The sequence below is a fragment of the Anolis carolinensis genome, chromosome 3, assembly GCF_035594765.1.
Source record: "Anolis carolinensis isolate JA03-04 chromosome 3, rAnoCar3.1.pri, whole genome shotgun sequence".
Lineage (NCBI taxonomy): Eukaryota > Metazoa > Chordata > Lepidosauria > Squamata > Dactyloidae > Anolis > Anolis carolinensis.
The window spans coordinates 180,151,002-180,163,168 of record NC_085843.1 but is presented as its reverse complement, the minus strand read 5'-3'; positions in this window follow the sequence as shown (position 1 = coordinate 180,163,168).

Below are 12,167 nucleotides of genomic sequence, written 5' to 3'. Positions count from 1 at the left end.
GAGGTGGGCTACCATGCCTACAATCCCCTGGCCAATATATCCTCCTCCTTATCAAGGAAAGTGTTATTTCCCCTGCTCAAAGGAAAGAGACTCGAAGAAAGATGGACAAGAGTAAAGAACTATATCATGAATCAATCTGGAGATCAAGCCATAAGAAATAAGATACAAATGTTATATAGTATATAGGATGGAAATGGATAAAGATAAAGATATAAAGATTGTCTCACAAATATGTAAAAAGAAAAGAATCCTCGTGTTGGTGGTGGGAATTGTAAATGTTTTGTATGTCTACGGTATGTATTTTTTGTGTTTTGAAAAATAAAAAATTTGTATTAAAAAAAAAAGGAAAGAGACTCAATCCAAGATACGTTCCACAACAATGTCTTCATCTGCGTTTCTAGATGCCTTAAAACAGAGCTTTCCAAACTGTGTGTCTTAACATGTTAGTGTGTCAGCTGCAGCATGTTGTGTGAATGTAATGAGAAGCCTCTGTGTCTATGTGAAATAAGCAATAAATCATATATTTATAATATATATCTAAGATACATCATGTCCCTATACATTTCGTTATTACAATTTATGTTTGTATCTCTTATATAGGATTGGTTTAACTTACGTTTAAACTGAATTACTGTTTAACATCTACCACTGATACTTCATTTCTAAAATGCTAATTTATTGGTATTTCTGTAACTCTTATTATTATTATGTTTAAGGAGGCCACAGAAAGAGCCTCCTCAAAAACTGAGTAAATACAGTCGGGCGTCCCCTGGACAAAGTTTCTTATAAATGGCCAATCTTTCCAACCCAAAAGCATTGCTTTATATGCAATGCTTTTGACACAAAATAATAATTATGTTTAAGATTATATTTATAATGTTTATGATGTTTATCTATACCTTGTTTTTTATTTCCACAACGGAAGCTCAAAGTGGCTTATGTTTTGATTCTATTGATGTTTTCCTGAGACTGGGCATGATGACTTTGGATCCCACTTATAGCAGAGAAAGTGGCATACCTTGCGAGAATAAAATAAATGCAGCTTCCACACACAGCACCCCATGCATCTTCTGTCTCTTCCTAGCACTGACAACTGAAGCTTCAACTGGCAGGATTCTTTTTTTCACATTCTAGTTAACAACTACTTCTTTTAACTGCTTTGGCTCTTAACCAGCCTCCCTCGCATTGCTCACATTCCAGAGCATACAACCTTTCCTGACCTTAAGAGCTGTGAAATGTATTCACAGTTCCATCTCTGCATAGTCCCTTCTTGCCTCAGTCCCTTCCCTCTGCTGCCCTTTTCCTCAAAACATCCACCCTTCCTTCAGGTTCACTGATGTCTTTGCATGGTTACTTTCTCATCAGTTCTTTGTCTTTCTGTCTCAGTTGTTGTTCATAGTCCTTGCCCAGACTCCAGGTGAGGTTTTAAGCCTACCAGCCATTTCCCTTCCAAAGGCATGCCTGCCAATTACAGAGTTTCCTGAGCAACTGAACCACATGATACCACATCAGTTCAGTCACACACAGAATGCAATATAAACTGATAGAAAGAAAGCCAATTTCCAATATGGTGATATAGCATCTTTTTAAAATGCTGTAGCTGTCACCATACAACCACAGCTACCACATACTTTTTTCAGCTATCAAAAAAAACACCCCAATATTGGTATATATTCCAAGACTGAATTCCAGAATTCCATCAACATAATATGGGAACTTCACAGATTTTGTTTTGTGAAATATCAACTCCACTGCCTGAATAACTAGAAATCTTTCTGGGGGATATTTGCAGGAGGCAAAAAAGGGCATTGCCTCACCAAATAAGAATTATGTCCCCAAAGATTATTTTTCTAGCATTGCAGCAACTTAAAATTTTTGAGCTTTCAGAAATGTGATATAAGAATCCAAAAGTAAGGTTACTAAGGGAATGTAGGACTTTAGGTTTTAACAGTTTTCAGTGTGTCATTCTGGAAATTTGGCGAATAAAGGAAATTTTCATTTAATATGTCAGAATTCTCATTTTGGGAGTAATTCCCACATCCCTACTCCACCCCACAGCTACATAGTTTAACACATTTCTCTTTTATAGCCAGGGGGCAAGGGAAGTATAAGAAAGACTATTGGTTTAACTTTCAACCAAAAAAGATTTAAATGTTGAATATGTCCAATTGGGGCTATAAGCATTTTGGACTTTGAAAATTTTTGGATTTTGAATTACGTATATTGCATGTATGTACATAATAAATAAATATAAAAAGGTAAAGGTAAAGGTTTACCCTGACGTTAAGTCCACTCGTGTCCGACTCCGGGAATTGGTGCTCATGTCCATTTCTAAGCCAAAGAGCCAGCGTTGTCCGTAGACACCTCCAAGGTCATGTGGCTGGCATGACTGCATGGATCACTGTTACCTTCCCGTTGATCTACTCACATTTACATGTTTTCTAACTACTAGGTTAGCAGAAGCTGGAGTTAACAGCGGGCATTCACTCCGCTCCCTGGATTCGAACCTGAGACCTTTCAGTCTGAAAGTTCAGCAGCTCAGCACTTTAACATACTGCGCTACCAGGGGTCTACCTTGAAATTAGCTTTCCTTATTTGGGACGTTCCAGATTACAACTCCTATCACTCCCAACCAGTAGTGGCCATATTGGCCAGAAAAAAATAATGTCCTATTCCAATATATAGAAGGTGTAGTTGACTTGCCAATTTAGTTCTCAAATCAGTTTTAAGTCCAGAATTTTGATCTTCATCTTAGCAAACACAGTATCAAATGGTTTTTTTTCCTGCATGTTTAGCATGCATTCGTTGATCTTCACTTGCCAAAGATATTCTCTTATAAAACAGAAACAGGGTCACTTCCAACAGTTGTGATACTTGCTTTGCTATATGTGATTTTTGCAGCATTGTGTCAAAGGCATCAAAGCCTGGAATCAGTGCCAGGTCAAACAATTTTCAGCCTGAAGTGAAGTAGTAATGCTTCTTTTTTTTCCCCACCCCCAGGAATTAATTTTTTAACAAAGCATCCTGCCCCTTTCTACTCTCCTATCAGCTTTCCTCCATAATACTGAAGCAGGTTATTTTTACAAGCCAAATGGCAAACCCTGATCTGCCAGGAGCAATAGGAACAAGGGCTATTGATTTGTGCCTCATCACACCAGAGCATGGATCCACCTTAAACTCAGTTTCTGCCTCCTGCAGAATTCTGAGGTTTGTAGTTTAGTGAGGCTCAGACCTACCTGGGTGAGCAGTTTAGAGCCTGTCCCTAAACTACAAACCCCAGAATTCTGCAGGAGACAGCAACCAGATTTAAAATGGATCCATGCTCTAGTCTGATGAGGTCTTTAGTTAAGAATCATCCAGAGAAAACCTCAATTTCTTAAGAAGGAACTACACAACTAGAGGTCTAACAGGACTTTTCTTGGGGACGGCATCTCTATAGCAAATTCTTGTGGCATTACAAAATATAATAATAATAATAATAACAACAACAACAACAACTTTATTTTTATACCCTGCCCCATCTCCCCGAAGGGACTCGGGACGGCTTACATGGGGCCAAATATCAATAACACAGCAATAAAACAATTATACCAATAAAAACATCAATATGATAGTAATGTATACCTAATTTGATTCCAACCGCACAAATTCTCCATTATATATACCAAACTTTAAAAAGTCCAAAGGAACACAAAGTGTATTTTGCTCCTTGCTTACAGTCGTTATCAGTGAATGTTCTACTTCTAAGGTAGATTCATGTACGGTAAGGTCGGGGGAAGAAAATGCCCAGGCTCTGTTTGCACTGAAAACCTTCAAAATGATCTTAACTGACAGAATATAGGCCTAAGACTCTAACATTGTCACCAGTTTTCTCCTGTATTATTTTTGATATATTTCCCTGTTGAAGAAGTCAATGGAATTGCCAAAGCTTGCATAGTTTATTTTATGCTTTGGTATTGACCCAAGAAATGTATTGCTGCTTGTAGATTTTGAATTTTGTTGTATTTTGCTACACATCCAACACTGCTGTCCCAGAAGCCCTGAATATACTTTAGTTTACTTAGGGCCCTTCCAGACAGGCCCAAATTGTGAAAGGAATGGGATTTAAAATCCCAATTCCTTTCACAATTTAGACCACACATTGGGCCCAAATCCCAGGTTTTCCCTTGAGGGGTTGGGGGCTAGTTACATGCTATCCCAGGTTGACCCGAAAGGTCACTTAGCCAGACCCCCGTTTTTCATGTAAACATACCAGAGGGTTAAAATCCCCTTTTCCTTTCAAATGCTCCCAACACATCATTTTGATGCATCAGATGCTTTCACTGAGTGGCCTGAGGATGCAGCCAGGTCCCTCCAGTACGTTCACATGAAAAACAGGGGTTTGGGAAGGGAGGGTGGGGTTGCCATCCTGCTCCTTCGGGCTCTTTAAGGATGGCAATGGGGATGGCCCCTGAAATCACAAAAGGTGGTTCCGAGAATCAATGCTCACAGGCCCAGTACCTGAAAAGATAGGAGTGTCATTTGGATGCCTCAGATTAATCTGAAACCCATCACACATTTTGAACCTGTATGGAAGGGCCCTTAGTAATAAAACAGTCCACCTGCTAATCTATGATATTTGTGCTGCCCCAATTGATCCCATTCCAACTCTGGGCTTCTCCTGCTTTTACCCAGATTGATAAGCAGTGTTCATCTGACAGTTTATACCTAGCCTGTTTTGCACTGCAGTGAAATGAAGGAGATTCTGGCCAAAATGAAGATAGTGCTTAAATATCCTTGGGCAGTTTGTTTGGAAACTAGCTGCTACTTGGTTTGTATGTTGTCATGTAAATGCTGAATAAACAAGTATTAAGCCTAATATGTCTAATGTTCCAGTGGACATTAGACGATCTCCAAGTGCATTTTTCCCCAAATGCAACATATAATATATAATATTTACAGGGTCACTGTACCATTCATTGGAAAGAGACAATTCCACCAGACAACAGGTACTGGAAGCATTGGCTGTCCTGGGCTATTCCTCTTGAATTCTCCAGCTTTTTTTCTCAGCTGATTGGGGACAAAGCTGTGTATGTCACACAATCTGTCCTGGATGTTGTATGGTAGACTGCAGCTGTTTCACATGTGGCAGAGAACAATAACCTGCTGAAAAAGCCTGAAGTATTTTTCTACTGCTAATCCAACCAACCTCTTTTATGTGGACTGGGAAGGATGCCATCTTGCCTTTGATTCAGGCATCAAAAATGTATTGAGATAGCCTTGAATAGTTCATGCCACATCTAGATTGTGCCCACGCCATCTCTCTCTAAAGTCTTATGGGATGTATTTCCCTTTTATTTTCTTCATTGCTGTATACCTTCAAGTAATATCCAACATATGGGTACTTTTAGGTGACCCTATCGTGTCGTCATTGTTGTTGCAAGATTTCTTTGCCTACTTCTGGAGCTGAAGGAGCTGACATATCCAAGGAAGTTCCCATCATCAAATGGAGAATTCAAATTCTGGTCCTCATCCCCATTCAAACTACTACAACACACTTGTTCCCTTTCTAAAATAAAAGGGGAAAAATGTACTTCTGTATTATTTCAGTGAAATAAAATTAAAAAAATGCAAAAGCAGAAATTCTGTTAACAAACATGGTTTAGCACCAGTGCTTTTTCTTGTGAGCACATGCTTCATCCTGTCGTTAGGATGTAACGTAAACTCCCTTTAGCTGCATTGGGATTTGGCAAGAACTCTGAATCAGGAAGAAGGGGTGATTCTGAACTGGAAAAACGCCTCTGGGGACAATAAATCTCCTGACAACATACTTATGTAATGAATGTCTACATGGGATAAGAAGATGCAATCATAATTCCAGCATGGGAAATTGTTGCCCTTCCGTCATTATCATAAGCCCTCTTGTAAGGAGAGCTATTAAGGGAAGGTCTAGTGCAAGACAAGCCATATAACCCAGAATATCAAGGTAGATAATCCACAATATCTGCTTTGAATTGTATTATCTGAGTCCACAGTACCATATAATCCAGTTCAATGTGGATTTTATGTAGTTGTGTGGAAGGGGGCCTTAGAGAACATGGTCCCTTAGAATGATGGGCGGGGTGAAATTCTGTTCTGATTTTGCTCCCCTACAATCCAGAATGAAAATAATTATGCCTAGACAAATTCATGATTTTCTATTCTATTCATTTATTTAGAGAAGAGCCTTTACATGACAGCTCCACCCTCTATTAATGTATCATCAGATTGGATGGTGGACGTATTTAGAGCAGGAATCAGGACCACCAGATTCCACCTGATCTTGGAAATTAGCCTGACCCAGCCATGGTTAACACTTGGATGGGAGGCTGGCAAATGATATCAGGTGCCATAAGTTACACTATGGAGGAAGGAAATGGCAAAATCACTTCTGAGTATTCATTCTCTAAGAAAACCCAATAAAATTAATGGGGCTATCATTAGTCAACAGCAACCTGAAAGGATGTACATGCAAGACTCATGTAGTTGGACTACAACTCAAAGCAGCCTTATTAGATAATGCTATATGCAATCTGACAACATCTGGTGATATGGTTCCCAGCTCTGATTTAGAGTACAGTAGAGTCTCACTTATCCAAGCTAAACGGGCCAGCAGAAGCTTGGATAAGTGAATATCATGGATAATAAGGAGGGATTAAGGAAAAGCATATTAAACATCAAATTAGGTTATGATTTTACAAATTAAGCACAAAACATCATGTTATACAACAAATTTGACAGAAAAAGTAGTTCAATACACAGTAATGTTATGTTGTAATTACTGTATTTACGAATTTAGCACCAAAATATCACGATGTATTGAAAACATTGACTACAAAAATGGCTTGGATAATCCAGAAGCTTGGATAAGCGAGGCTTGGATTAGTGAGACTCTACTGTATTTACCAAAGCTGCTTATGTGTGGACTTTGGTGTACTCCTAAAGGAAGGGAATCATGTGCTTCTGGGACAGTCACTAAGCAGGCTTCTTTGTGTCCACACAATGTGGTCCTTTGCAACATGGATCTTCTCAGATTGCCCAAAGGGTTATGACAGACCTAGGAGAGGAAGAAATATCTTGGATTCAGACTGCTCAAGAGTTTTACACAATAAAACTACTAATATGCAGAAAGCTGCTTTAGTTTTGTCATCAATGAAACTGTAGAGGTCTCATCTTTTTCTGACCACATCTTCCTTTGTATAATTTGCTGTTTTGAATGCTGCTTTACAGACAATATTACATCTAATGTTATCCTCTTGACCGTGCCCAGAATAAGATTTCAATCAGAGGTTGGACTACAGACCTCATAAACTGTCAGCAACCCACTCTTTTAGGAGATTCTACTTTGCTGTGCATTAACTGAAACTTCTGAACAGTCATCAGGGAGAATACCATATGAAACATATTATAGCATTTTGGATAAAAATCCCCGCAGCCACCTCACCAAGTGGAGGAGATAAAAAAAAAGGTAGTGCTAGCCACCACCTTGGATTCCCAGTGTAGTGATGAACTCAGATATATCCTGAACTAGCCAGCTTCAGCAGTTCAAAGAAATTACACAGCTATGATTTTTTTTAAAGTGAACAAAGCCAATTTTCAAATCTCAGAGCCTTGAAAATGTGGCATACAAATCATAATCATCACCATCTTTACACCCTTTTCCCTAAAATAGTGTCTTAGGATGGCTTACGGCAGAAAACAAGTACAATCCAGCTAAAAACATATTATAGTTAATGCTAAAATAGAATTAACATACATAACGTGAAATGCACATCTAAAAAGGACAAAAAGCAGTTTTAAACAGTTCAATGAAAACAATGTAGTACCTCCCGAAGCCTCTTTTAAATAACATTCCATTCCAAAAGCCTGACAAAATTAAAAAATGGCATTCCTGTTCAAAACTGGAAAGCAAGATGGGGCTATTTTGGCCTTCCCAACAAGGAGACAGAGCTTAGATGCAGCTATCTAGAAGGCTCCATCTTGCATACGCATCAGCCACTGCCAGGAGCCATTCTGTTCAGTGTAGAGTCCATCCAATCCAAAACCAAATACTCCTTGTTTAACAACTTTTTATTTAGACCTGCCATTAAAGAAAAACATTCTCCTCGTCTTATGGAGCTAGTTGCAACCATTTTATTCTAGAAAAAAAATACAATCTCAGTCTAAAAGATGACATAATGTAAATAAAAAGCTAAACAACCCCTTCCCTGGAGTCTTACTGTTCTCCCATTCAGATGCCCCCATCCCCAATCAGACTGCTCTACTTATTTATTTTTAAATTTGAGAGATGCAGTCATGGTTCCCTCATACTAAAGCTGTTTCAACTACCTATCTGGGTAGTTTCTGGGCAACTTATGGCTGGAAAACACCCCCATCTTCCTGTAGAGCTTCCAGTTTTCAGACCACCTCTCTCCAGTGTGCTTTTTGCTTGCTTAGTTGCTTCCAACTACCTGGCTTGCATATCTTGAGCCCACCTACTTTTTGTGATGTACTGGATGATTCACTACATAGGCTGCAAAATAAATCAAGAGTCCAAGTTACTGTGCAGTGGCCTTTTCCCTAGTTTGTTAGAAAGAAAGTAATTAATAATTAGTGCAATGCCGATGGAAATAATTGTCTTTCAAAGATACATCAGATGGAAAAGAGACAGGGGAAGAGGGTTGCAACAATATTGATGAGCGTACTGTTTGGAATGTCTAAAGTTATACATAACTCCATAAGGTAAAGGTAAAGGTTTCCCCTGACGTTAAGTCCAGTCATGTCTGACTCTGGGGGTTGGTGCTCATCTCCATTTCTAATCCGAAGAGCCGGCATTGTCCATAGACACCTCCAAGGTCATGTAGCCAGCATGACTGCATGGAGCACCGTTACCTTCCCGCTGGAGCGGTACCTATTGATCTACTCACATTGACATGTTTTCGAACTGCTAGGTTGGCAGGAGCTGGAGCTAACAGCAGGTGCTCAAGCCGCTCCCGGGATTTGAACCTGGGACCTTTTGGTCTGCAAGTTCAGCAGCTCAGTGCTTTAACACACTTCACCACCGGGGCATAAGCCTCCATAATCCTTATAACAAGTCAATAGTTGTGTATCTCTTCACCACTAAACTAGCTCTAAGGATAGTTGTGCTCACAAGCACTTTTCTGAGTGGTGTGTAACCTCTTTACCTTTGCTCCTTCATCACTGCTTATATTAATGTAGTTACAGTGCCCGATACAATTTTAGCCCTTATTTGCTGTTCTTAAGTAGCTGTTCAAGTATGTTCTTTATGCAGACCAAGGTTGCCAGCTTACGTCATAACAAATTATGAAGAATGTTTTCTGTGTCAAAAGGCATGATCAAGGGCTTACCATGATGAGAGTATAACCATAGATTACTGTATTAATTATTATTAAATAAGCAGTTGGGAAATACACTACTAATAACAAATGGTTGTTGTGGCTCTTAATATTCTAAATACAGTAGAGTCTCACTTATCCAAGCTAAACGGGCCGGCAGAAGCTTGGATAAGAGAATATCTTGGATAATAAGGAGGGATTAAGGAAAAGCCTATTAAACATCAAATTAGGTTATGATTTTACAGATTAAGCACCAAAACATCATGTTATACAACAAATTTAGCATAAAAAGTAGTTCAATATGCAGTAATGTTATGTTGTAATCACTGTATTTACGAATTTAGCACCAAAATATCACGATATATTGAAAATATTGACTACAAAAATGGCTTGGATAATCCAGAGGCTTGGATAAGTGAGGCTTGGATAAGTGAGACTCTACTGTAGCAACTTCCATTTTAAAACAAGCATGAAGTATTCATTTAATTTCTTTAAAAACAAGTTATTTATTTGATTGTTTGTTTGTTTATTTGTTATTTCTGCACACCTGTCAATACCTTTTCCTTCCTCTGGCAGTTCCCTTTTCTATCCATATCTTTTAAAAACGAAAACAGAACTGGTTGATTATTTTATGGGCATGCTACTCTGCCTACTCAAATAAAATGGGCAGTTCTGTTATAATACATCTCCAATGTATTGTGGGCTGTTTTTGAGAAATGTTAACAACAATTGAGATGTGTTTTTTTCTGTAAAATGAATGACATAAAAATATTGTTGAAGGAAAACATGAATTTATTTGCGTATTGTTTCTAAGATTTGCTTCCCCCTTTGCTAATCCCCAGCAGGTTCTCGAAGGAGCTTACAAAAGATACAATGAAATGCAATGCAATCACCATAATAAACATTCCCAAATCACTCACTGTCTAGCGACTGAGCTTTTTGTGGGTTGCAACTTTCACTTGAAGCAAACAATATTCAAGAAACACTCCTCCCAATCAATTCTAACCTTCAGAATATGTTTCCCCTGATTCCAAGAATCTGGCAACTTTCCCTGGTACATCTGTGAGCACTTAGTGATGCAACAAACACCCTCCTGCTTTGGCCATGGAAAACATCAAAGGCTATTGAATATCAGAGTCCCAGCTCCCTCTCCTGGCAGAGCACTGCAGTGGTAGTTGAGCCGAGGGTCTGGGAGGGTTGAGAAACCCACCACAAAAGCTATCAGGAGGGCTGGAATAGAGTAAATCCTGCAAAGCAAATATGCATTTGACTGCACCATTATTGAGTAGCAGAATCTCTCTGGTAATCATGCCAACATTGCTGTATTGGCAGATTAATACTGGATTTGCAAGAACAGACTTCAGTCTAGTGAAGAACATCTGTGACCTAACTTTAGCTGCATAACTAAATATGAGCTGTATTGAAACTTTTCATTCCCATCTATGACTTGCAGTCTTTAAGATATGAAAACATTTTTGCCCAAAATAGATTACACCTTGCTCTCCTAATCTTGTGTCCTCTTAACTTTTCTTGCTTTCCAGGCTGATTTTACAAACAACAAGCCCGTTTCCCTGGATCTATAAGATCCCATATTACACCGATTCTGAAACAACTGCATTGGCTACCAATAGACCATCAGATCTCTTACAAGATACTGATCCTGACATTTAAAGCTTGAAATGGCCAAGGACCATTATATCTTAGGGACCGCCTCATTCCTTTTTTCCATCAGTGGTCACCTCGATCCTCCCAGGAAAATCTCCTATACGTACCGGGCCCTAGGGAGGTACACCTGGACGCTACAAGGCGTAGAGCCTTTTCGATCTATGCTCCAATTCTGTGGAACTCATTGCCTCCATATCTTAGAGCAATGTTGGAGTTGCGACCTTTTGGAAAAGCGCTCAAGACTTGGCTGTTTGGTTGTGCATTTAAGTAAATCAGATCTAATTTGCCAAATAGTCACTGTTGAATGTTTTTATGTTGAATGTTTTTATGTTGAATGTTTTTATGATGAATGTTTTTATGATGAATGTTTTTTATATTGTGGAATGATATTTTAAATTGTAAGTCGCTCGGAGCACTCTGGTGGAGAGCAACTAATTAAGAAATAAAGTGAAGTGAAATGAAGTGAAGTGGATGTCCTGCCATAGGCACCAACATTTTAAGACAGGGAAAAGGTATCATTCCATTGTATACTTAATAGCCTTAATTGGTTATTAGTAAAAGGTAAAGGTTTCCCCTGACGTTAAGTCCAGTCATATCTGACTCTGGGGGTTGGTGCTCATCTCCATTTCTAAGCCGAAGAGCCGGCGTTGTCCGTGGACACCTCCAAGGTCATGTTGCCGGCATGACTGCATAGAGCGCCATTACCTTCCCGCCGGAGCAGTACCTATTGATCTACTCACATTTGCATGTTTTCGAACTGCTAGGTTGGCAGGAGCTGGAACTAACAGCGGGCGCTCAAGCCGCTCCCAGGATTTGAACCTGGGACCTTTCGGTTTGCAAGTTCAGCAGCTCAGCGCTTTAATGCACTTCGCCACCGGGGCTCCTGGTTGTTAGTACTGGATCCTTAATACATATTGCTGAAAAAATGTTGTGTTGCATGGACAGGTTATGGTCCACAGCCAGCAAGGCTAGCATGAGTTATAGGCCCCATCTATACTGCCATAAAATGCAGTTTCAGAATTCAGTTTAACTGTATTGAACTGCATTGTATGGTCATGGCGACTCATACAACACAGTTCAATGCAGTTAAACTGCATTCTGAAACTGCATTATATGGTAATGTAAAGAAGGACATAGTCTAAAATGTAA